Consider the following 10,388-nt stretch of genomic DNA (forward strand, 5'->3'; position numbering starts at 1 on the left):
GGCCTCCCATAAGCATTTAAAAAACATGAACTTATTTTAAAAAATAAAATTTTAGTTTATATTTTTATTAAAAGAGAAAAGTGATGAAGTTTCATACTGCCTTCTGAAATTATGCAAGTTAAGATGTTAAGTTCCTAGATTTTTCCAGTGCTACTTTGCAGATACCATCACAAATTTGAAAGGAGGAGAGAAAAGAACCCTCTGAAAAAGTGCACAGATGTTCAAGAAAAAAAAAAATGCTGTTTTCAAAAACCAGTCTCTCTCTCTTTTTTTTATTAACATCATTTTAAAGCTACCACTCCCTAATTAAAAATAAAACCTAACCTCAAGAAGAGTTCTAATATATCAGAAGTATATTGTGAAAGACCAGACAGTTTTACAGAAACTGAACAGGTCTTGGAGCCATAGCCCCACATTGATGGCTTTTGGGCAATATGTTGCCCACAAGATCTTCCCATCTCACTGTAGCCACATGAAATTTGAAAATTAAAATTGAGGTCAACAGGGAGAGTAAAGCATCAAGTTTTCCACAGCACATCACTTGTTCAGTATTATTGTCTGTGAGTTAGCAAAGCTTGAGAATCACTGTACCCAGTCAACACTTTACACTAAGAGCAACAGCATCAGTGCTTCATCCAGTAGGTAGTAGATTCTGAATTCCAGTTGCTTCAACAATATAATGGTGCCTCACATCGGGACAAATATTCCACTTTTGTGGAGACAGAAGTGGTGTGCGATGATTCCGCAGTTTGTTGATGGGAATGGTGTTTTTTTCAGTTTGTGGAAATGGATATAGGGGTTGGCTACAAACATGGCTCGTATTTGAAAATCCATTCAGATCCCAGAGAATGAGTGAAGGACCCCAGATATTCCCCACCACAATTCTCTTGCAGTGCTTCTCCCCTACAGATATGCTAACAAGGGCATCCTCAACAGTGGTTATGAACAAGAGCAGGGAAACAAGCTAGATAGAAAATGTAACATATCTTTGAGATGTGTTATCTCCCAAAGAGTTCTTCCAAGGGAAGATAGGTATTTTTTAGCCCCACCTATAGCCAGAATCAAGAGTACATGAGGTTTCTCAGGCTCTGCTTCATCCCTGTTATACATTTTGAATTTCAGGAAATGCCTCCGCAGACTTCCAAAAAAGTAGGAGACGTGAACACAGAGAGGGCCATTCACTGACAGGTGCAAGAACAATCTAGGCCAGAGTCCTGCTACTCTCCAAGCTGCTGGGATGCACTCCTGGCTGCCTGCATGATACAGCTGTGTGTATGCACATGGCATTTATTGGCAACATCATTGGCCACATCAGCCAAAAAAAGCTGACTGCTGATAACGTCAATTTTCCTTTTATCAGTGCCGATATGATATGGACCGATCTATTGGTGCACCTCTACTCAGTTCACATTCAGGTGGCTATTTGTGGAAATTTAAATTATGCAGTTGGTATGACTTAGCTTTTTCTTCCACCACTCCTGAGTCTGTGACTGCAATTTTAAAGGCCTGAGATAACCAAAATGTTTATAAATTAGCCTGTTGTGCTCGCCCAAGCACTGTGTGGGCTTTTTTTTTTTTTCATTCCTAGCTTTCAGAAAAGCAGCAGTTAGTTCTTAGATTGGAATTATAAGTGGAAAGAAAATATCTGGTCATTTTACAGTTGATTTTATATGTCTTTACAGCATATTACTTAATGCAAGATGCATTTATGCTCCAGAGCCCTTCATGTGACAAAATTTCAAACAATTGGTGTTAAATTAAATATTACTTGTGACTTAACTACTGTCCTTTAAATGTTGAACATGACAGTTTTATAGTGAATTCAACATCTCGAAACTGTTGACTGTTTGATTTTTTCCTGTCTGAATATCTCTACAGAAAACAGAATGTTAGTACAACCTACAATAAAGAGACAGTTAACTACAATTAGTTAAATGTCATAGTGGACAGGCAACTCAGCCAGATCACAGTGTGTGACAGAAGCAAAAAAAGAATGAATGATTGTTCAATTTAGGTATATTCTGTTTAGTTCAATTCCTTGTTAATTTAAGTTTAATATAAGTCTCCAAAAAGCCCAGCCAGCATGACCTCATGTATACCAGCCACCTAGAAACATACTTATTTTTACTTGATTGATGCTAGTAAAGATTAATTTGCATATCGGATAAAGATGCATCAATGTATTTACCCATATATTAGCAAAGGTCATTATCTGCACTTGGGTCAGAGAAGACTGCAGGATGGAAAGAGTTTTAGGAATACAATAAATGCTATCCTTCTTGCTGGTTTGGAGTCTTACCTGCAGTGGTGCTGGCAGCTTTGGTACCTTATTGAATCTCTATCACTGGTTTTTGCTGTTCTTGAGCTGGGAGGGTAAATGCAGCAGAATGACCAGTCTGAATTCCAGCAACAAACAAAAATAGCTGGCAATGGAGTAAAGCTAAAATGGCAGAATCTTTGTTGCAATAGAGACCTTGCAAACAATAGCTAAAGTTATTTAAAACTAGTAACAGCTAATACTATAACGTAAGGGTATATAGAATACTGTGTTAATAAATTTTTTCCAGAGAAAACAAAACTAGTCACCATGCCAACTGCAAAATGCGTACACTGAATATCTTTAGAAAGGCAATTAAGTGGCCATTTATGAGGACAGGCTAAACCTGGGAATAAAATTAGAAGACAGAAGAGGCTGTGTGGCTGAAGTACATGGGCATAAAGTAGCTAAAACTACTAATGAACATTACACTAATTTAGTTCTCTCCTGGGCACTTGATTTCCTGGAAAGCCTAATTTGATTGACCTTTAATAAAGAATTAAAGAGAAAATATGGAACATAAGTAAAATAGGCTCTATTTTACTTTATATGAATACTAAAAGAAAGAAAAACAGAAAAGTAAGGTCTACAAAAAAGAAGAGAAAACAGAAGAGGGTAGACAAAGAATGGGTAGAAAAACATAACTATACTGTTCTAAACCTGTGAAAGAAGAGTAGGAACCTGAAACACAATCTGTTGCAAGAGAAGCTTCAACAGGATTGCCAACCCAAGACATGTTTTTACTGACAATCTATAGACTTTTTAGTGACAACCAAACTTTTTAACTGACATGTTATTTACATAATGTAAATATAACCCTTCTATCAGGCCTGAGGCAAGAGCCAGGTTCAAATTTTGAGGTTATACACCAATGCTAATAAAAAAGTATGGTTCTCAGTTAAATCTCAGATTAGCAATAAAATAAAATGTTCTTGGGTTGACAAACCTGATACACTACAGCAATGGTTTTACACTGTGCTGCCCCCCACCCCAGGCATCCCCTACTCACCCCCACACCCTAATGCCCCTGGCCCCACTCCGCACCCTGCTGCTGCCCCAACATACGCTTGCTGGCCCCTCTTTCCTGTCCTGGTACAGACCTCCAGGGCTAGGGACAGAAGTTACACAAACTGGTTTAAGTGATCAGAAACTGGTTTGAACTTGTAACAGAACAGAAATTCAGTACACATAAACCTCTTTCAAAATGACCACAACTGGTTTAAGATAAACCTAGTTGAATGTAGTATCAGACTTACATGATTTAGGTCAAACTGGTTTACAGAACTTCTGAGCCAGACCACTTCCTGGTTTAAGTTAATACACAGTCCCCCAGCATCCCAGGATGCTTTGCAGTCCTGGGCTGGGCTGTGCCGTCTGCTCTGGAGTGCCCCCCACACTGCTCCAGCAGCAGAAGCAGGAGGTGTGGCCAGATGCCAGTAGCCTGAGGAGAAGGGGGTTTAATCCCCCCTCCCTCCTGTGAGGAATCCCAGCTGGGGTCTGCCTGGCATTCCCCCCCCCCCCACTCGCCACTTGAGCAGCAAGAGCAAGAGCATGGCTAGACCCCAGCCCCAGGCCTCTGGTAAAGGGGTGGAGGAAAAAAAAAAAAATCACAGAGAAACAAGACTAGCAGGGACCACGGGGGAAGGGCTCTTCCTAACTGGTTGCAGGGGGCTCTGTGAGGTGCTGCCTCAGGGGTCAAGGTAGGAGAGGCTCAGTGCTGGACCCTGCTGTGGGGCAGAGGGGGAAATCTAGCCTCAGGAAGCCCTTGGTGGCTTTTTTCCTCAGCAGTACAGAGTCCTCCTGGCAAGCAAACCCTCCACTCTTCAGGTTCCCACATCACACAGAGCCCCCCTGCCCTGTGGCAGGGGAGGAGGAGGAGGGGGAAGAGCTCTGCCCAACACAGTGGCTCCATGACAGCCCAGCCCAGCCTGGGAGCAGGGAGCCAGGAGTGATCCAGGCACATGGTTCCCACAGCCCCAGCCTGAGCTGCAGCTGGCTGGGAAGGGCCCTGCCCCCATGACCCCTGCCAGTCTCACTTTTCTGTGATTCTCCTCTTCCTCCCTAACTTTGCCTCAAGCCTGGGGCCAGGGTCTGGCCATGCCCCCACTCTCACTGCTTAACCCTTCAGTGCCAGCCAGGGACTGGGGCCTGGCCATGCTCCCCCGCAAAAAGTTTGGCAAGGGCTGCTTCTCCCCTTTCAGCTCAGCTTCCCTCTAGCCTTCTGGCTACTGGCAAAGGGAAGGGAAGGCACACTTTAGTGCCCCCCTTACTTCGAGCCTAAGCCACTGCAGGCATGTGGCTGTATTTCTGGCATCAAAAGTGAATGTCTGTTCACTTGCTTCTTGGTTTAGTTTACCCAGGTTAGACTAAACTGCAAAGATTGAACTGATTTAGGCTCGGGCTTTTTGAATGTCTGTACTTATCCCAAAGGACTACTGTCTACCAACCGGGAAGATGATAGTGTTACAGACATGTGACAGGACAACACAGCAGCAGCAGCAGCAGCAGCACTTGGCTTGGGGGAGGGGCTTACAAAGGCTTAGAGGCTCCCATGGGCTACAAAGCCTTGAGAGAATGCTCCCTGCAGGGTGCTGTGGGTGCTCAGATACTAGGTGGCACTGACTTGTTCTATTGGTCTTTCAACACTTTTCCTTCAGCTTCTTTCTGATGAGGGATCTTCAAGCAAGGTCCTGATTGCTCAGTATATTTTTCTGGATGGCAGCATTTCCTGAGGGAGGGATTTATGGACAGGCTGTTTAACCTTGTTTTTTTATGAACTGTCTGTATATTTACAGTTGGCAACCCTGGACTTCAACAAAAATGCTTGTCAACTCCACTAAAATGTAATCAACATATCTACTGTATCACTATACACTTGGGAAAATAACAACCTAAAGGTTCCAAAGCTATTTAAAATGAACATTACAAAGCATAGGCAATCCAGCAATTTCTTCCTCATTTTAATAATTTTCATGAGGAAAGACTGAAGAAATCAGTCCCTACATACTAGCATAACAGTTCTTCCTGTTCTAGTCTATATCCATGTCTGGTTTCATATACAACAACTGTTTAAGAGGAGAATCAACACTGAAAACAACTTTGTAAATGTCATTGTAGGATGGACAGATTGATTTATCTCACTAGCTTCCATATTTAAATGTGCTAGTCTCTAAAAATAAAATAATGTTTTCCCTAATTCTTCAACTTGTCTGGAATCTGAAAGTTAGGTTTGGTTATTTTTTTTATTCACGTATCACCATGGAGTTTTACAAGTGGGAATTTAATTAACAGTCCTGTAGGTCAGGGGTTGACAAACTATGGCCTGCAGGCCAGATATGAACCACAGAGATATGGGGCTTCTGCAGCATTTTGGCAGCAGGGGCCTTTGATGGTGCTTCAGTGGCCAGAGGCTTCTGCAGGAATTTCACCCTGGTGACAGGGAAAAGCAATGGTGGTGGCACTGCAAAGAGGAGTGATGAATATGACTGAAAGTAGCCTGCACTTGGAGATAAGGTACACGCAACTTTTTTTGCCCTTTCTTGCGCTGCAAACAGTGTGACTGTTTGCACCAGTGGGTTTTCCAGACACTTTAAAAGTCTTTCTGGTGCATTAAAATAAAACTCGTCAAACATAGTTTAGTTTGGCTCACCACAATTTAAAGAATCATATGCATGGATTTGTTGCATGCAAACACAAAGCACTCAAAGACATGTAATGAGCCTTTGTCCCCCAGGTGGAGCTGTAACTTTTTTGTATTTCACCACTGCCACTTTCTGATTGCTTCCACTTTTTTTTCCTTCTTGTGCCATGTACCAGCTCCCTGCACCCAGAGCTGCATGGCAGGGCTTGGGGTGTGAGGCCCCAAGCCAAGAGGACAGCATGGGGCCATCCTGATTTCCTGTGGTGCCAGCTGGGGACCAGGCTTAATTCATTCAAAAACCTAGTGCATGCAAACACTGATGTGATGTTCCAAAGCTTAGTTCATTTAAAAACCTAATGTGTGCAAACATTGATGCAATGCTGCAAAATAAACAAGTTTTATAAATCTATTTAATTTAATGAGGATTAAACTCTGTGATGTGTACAGGTGTGCAAACTCGGTTAAAGCGGCTTCCACTCCAACGTTGTTGACTCTACTATAGATGATGCACAAACATGCATGAGCCTAACTCTTGTTTAATACATATTAACTCCGCAGCGTTAAAATGCAGGGTTTTTCTACGCAATGAGCTCCACTGAAAAAGCCTCCTGAAGAGTTTATTGCAGAATTAAGTTCTAAGGCCCAACACCTAGTGTTATACACCCATGCGTCCCCTTTAAAGTCAACCCAACCTCAGGGGGCATTTGAAAAATTTGGACATTTAGTAAACAAGACGTCAATCCGTTTGGAAACCCTATATCTAAAGCAGTACAGGGGGCTCACTAACTTAGTAAAGAGGGTTTAAATTAGGTTTGCCAGGGGATGCAAACCAAAGCTGTGAGGTAAGTGGGGAAGTGCGTGACCTGGAGGAAGCACAAGGAGCAGGGGGCAACAAGGGAGGTCTTCTCATTTTTCTGAGAAAGTAGGGCAATCAGTTAGTTACCCCAGGTGCCTATACCCCGAGCCCACTAACCATTTTTGTTATCCTCTGCTGGACTCTCTCCAATTTGTCCACATCCTTTCTGTAGTGGGGGGCCCAAAACTGGACACAGTACTCCAGATGTGGCTTCACCAGTGCCGAATAGAGGGGAACAATCATTTCCCTTGATCTGCTGGAAATACTTGATACCAGCTGCCAACTAGACACTGAGCCATTGATTACTACCCTTTGGGCCCAACAATCCAGCCAATTTTCTAGCCATCTTACATTGGCCAACTCCCTCAGCACTCTCTGGTGTATCATGTCCAGCTCTATAGACTTGTACACATCCAACTTTTTGAAATAGTCCCCAACCTGTTCTTTCACTACTGTTGGCTGCTCACCTCCCCAAGCTATGCTGCCAGGTGCAGTAGTCTGGGAGCTGATCTTGCCTGTGAAGACTCAGGTGAAAAAGGCATTGATTACTCCAGCTTTTTAGCTAAGCCGCAGCTCTGAAGAAAAGGACCTAGGGGTTACAGTGGACAATAAGCTGAATAAGCCAACGGTGTGCCCTTGTTGCAAAGAAGGCTAACGACATACTGGGCTGCATTAGTTGAAGCACTGCCAGCAGGTGGAGGGAAGTGATTTTTCTCTTCTATTTGGCATTGGTGAGGCCACATCTGGAGTACTGCGTCCAGTTTTGGGTCTCCCATTAAAGAAAGGATGTGGACAAATTGGAGAGAGTCCAGTAGAGGGCAGCAAAAATGGTTAGGTGGCTGGGGCACATTACTTTTGAGCACAGACTGAGGGAACTGGGCTTATTTAGTTTAGAGAAGAGAAGATAGAGGGGAGATTTAATAGCAGCCTTCAACTACCTGAAGGGTAGTTACAAAGAGGATGGAGCTATGCTATTCTCAGTGATGAGAAATGACAGAAAAAGAACAGTGGCCTCAAGTTGCACCAGGGAAGTTTAGATTAGATATTAGGAAAAGTGTTCTCAGTAGGAGGGTAGTAAACCACTGGAACAGGTTACCCAGAATAGCTATGGATCCTCCATCTTTGGAGGTTTTTGAAACCTGGCTAGATAAAGCCTTGGCTGGGATGATCAAGTTCGGGGTGGTCCTGCTTTGAGCATGGGGGTGGACTAGATGACTTCCTGAGGGCCCTTCCAACCCTAATTTTATGATTCTATGATAGATTGCTGTAATTCTAAATACAGAAAATGATTTCTGGTTGAATACAAAGATGACATTTTAACTGATCCTCAATAGAGCCACACCTTAATAGGATTTGAACTGCGATTCTACTTAGCACATTACATGGGAAAGAAAGTAAATAATTAATGGAGTTTTAGGTCCACAAAGGGACTACAAGGAGGTCTGGTCTCCTGTATAACAGACTATTGAATTACACACTTATCCTTGAATTGAGCTCAGAAATTTGTATTTGACCAAAACATCTACCAACATATTCCCACTTCATTTGAAGATACCACTTTCTTAGTTTGTGCATTATTTCTAATTTGAAAGTTGTTCAGTTACCAGCCACAGCTTTTGTACTGGTTCTCTCTTCTACATCATTAGTAACTAATGCCATAATAAAAAGGTAAATTCATCCCCCTCATTTTGCTCACTGTTTACCTGTTTATACATCTGAGAATCATATTCAGTCTTTTTTGCCACAGTAACAAATTTTGAGCTCAGGCTTGTCCATTATGACATTTAAATCCTTTAAAGAGTCATTGCTGTCCAGGTACAATCCCATATTTATGTTAATATTGCTTGCATTCCTTGTTACTAAATGTATAACTTTGTATTAGAGTATATTGAAAATGAAAGCACACTTCATTTGAAGGGCCCGTTAGGAAGACTCCACTCAAAAGGTGATACTGTGACGAAGTGGGAACTCCCTGACCAGCCACAGCGCTAGTTTCCCCACTTGCCTCTGGGCATGCCACCCACCTGTCTCACCTGCTATGCCTTGTTGTTACTTAATTGAGATGTTAATTAAGGCAGGAGGCTGCCCATTCTTGCCCCAATGCCAGGGCGTGCTATCTGCAGCTCCATTCCTCCCCTACACTGCAGCCCAAGCCTCACAGACGACACACTGCTCCCGGCCTACAGCCAAACCAAGCTTAGGCCTCATTGTCAGGCATCAGACGCATACATATTCATACTGCTCTCCTCTCACTAGGGTCTCTCACACTCCATCCTTCCTCTTTCATGCCTCAACAACTTGTACTGCCTTTCTTCCTCTTGGAGCAGGCCCCTTAGGCCATAGGCTTTAGCTAGCTCATACCTTGGGTGGCAGATGTATGAGCTTTTGGGCCTCCCCCACAACCCTCACCAGGGTAGTGGCCAGCCAATTACCCAACTGGGTCTAAGCTTGCCCTTGCCCCTTCCCAGGGCAACTCTGTACACTCAGACAATACTGGACTCCCAGCTCTCTTGTTTTCCCCCTCACTGGGGCTCCTCATCTCTGCCTCCCTCACTGGGGCCCCACACCACCCCCTCACTGGGGCCACAGGGCTTCCCTTCACAGTGGGCTCAGGTTGCCATAGCTGTGCCTGGCCCCAACTAGCTCTCCTTCGGGTCCTGCACCCCACAGGGCTCAGGCAGCCATAGCTGTGCCTGAGCCTCACTATTGCTCCTCAGGACTTTGCACCCGCCACTAGGCTCAGGTGGCTGCAGTCATGGCTGGCCCCACTACCTCCAGTGATAAATGACCCACCAAAGTTGAGAGCTGGGGTTAAGGCACCCCTACCTGCCTTTCAACAGAGTGGCAATTGGCCCGGCATTTCCTGGGGGCTCCCACGCCACTGAGAGTCCCACCAGGCCACCCACCCCCAGCAGGGTGCAGTTTTAGGTTATACCCAGGACCAGGAGCCTCCAAGCCATCCTCTACAGCTCCTGCCCTTACCTCCAGGATGTTGAATACAACCTTGCAGCCAGGGAATGTTTTTGCCTGGCCTGCTAGTAGGCAACTGCTCTATTTATATAGGTAGCCAGAGATCTAAAATGGCCACTGCAATCAAGCACCTGCTGGCTGCTTGGCTTGGCTCTTAAAGTGGCAGGCACCAACAGTGCCCTGCCACAGATACACCACTGACAACTACTTTTTGATATCTGTTAGTGTGTTCTTAACCAATGTAATATGTACTTTATAGATATTATATAGAGGTAATTTAATTCAAATACTATGTAGTACTAAGGCAAACATCTTACAAAAGTCAGTTATATCTACGCAGTCACCAAACTTGGATCTTGTGAGAGAACATAATGAGATTTGTCTGATGAGACGTATGTTCTAGAAGAATATGTTGATTAGCATTAATTATCTTCTCATTTTTAAATTATTTTTCAACTCAATCATATGTCTGATATTTTGGCCTTTGAGGGCGTTAAAATCATGCACGTCTTAGAGTAGCCATAGAGGGCTAATTTATCCCCAAGGACTATCTCAGAATCAGGGAAGCACAGAGGTGTCTTAATGCTACTTAATGTTAACCCCCC

General features: G+C 43.7%; 1 long non-coding RNA gene across 1 annotated transcript; it reads left to right on the top strand.

The window, feature by feature from the left end:
• Positions 1–1,713: 1,713 nt before the first annotated feature.
• LOC109291319 lies at positions 1,714–6,227 on the top strand. Its single transcript, XR_002095811.1, has 2 exons — positions 1,714–2,705; positions 6,134–6,227. It is a non-coding gene; the product is annotated as an uncharacterized LOC109291319 (long non-coding RNA).
• Positions 6,228–10,388: the final 4,161 nt, after the last annotated feature.

The sequence above is a fragment of the Gavialis gangeticus genome, unplaced genomic scaffold, assembly GCF_001723915.1.
Source record: "Gavialis gangeticus isolate Ggan-Ray unplaced genomic scaffold, GavGan_comp1, whole genome shotgun sequence".
Taxonomy (NCBI): Eukaryota; Metazoa; Chordata; order Crocodylia; family Gavialidae; genus Gavialis; species Gavialis gangeticus.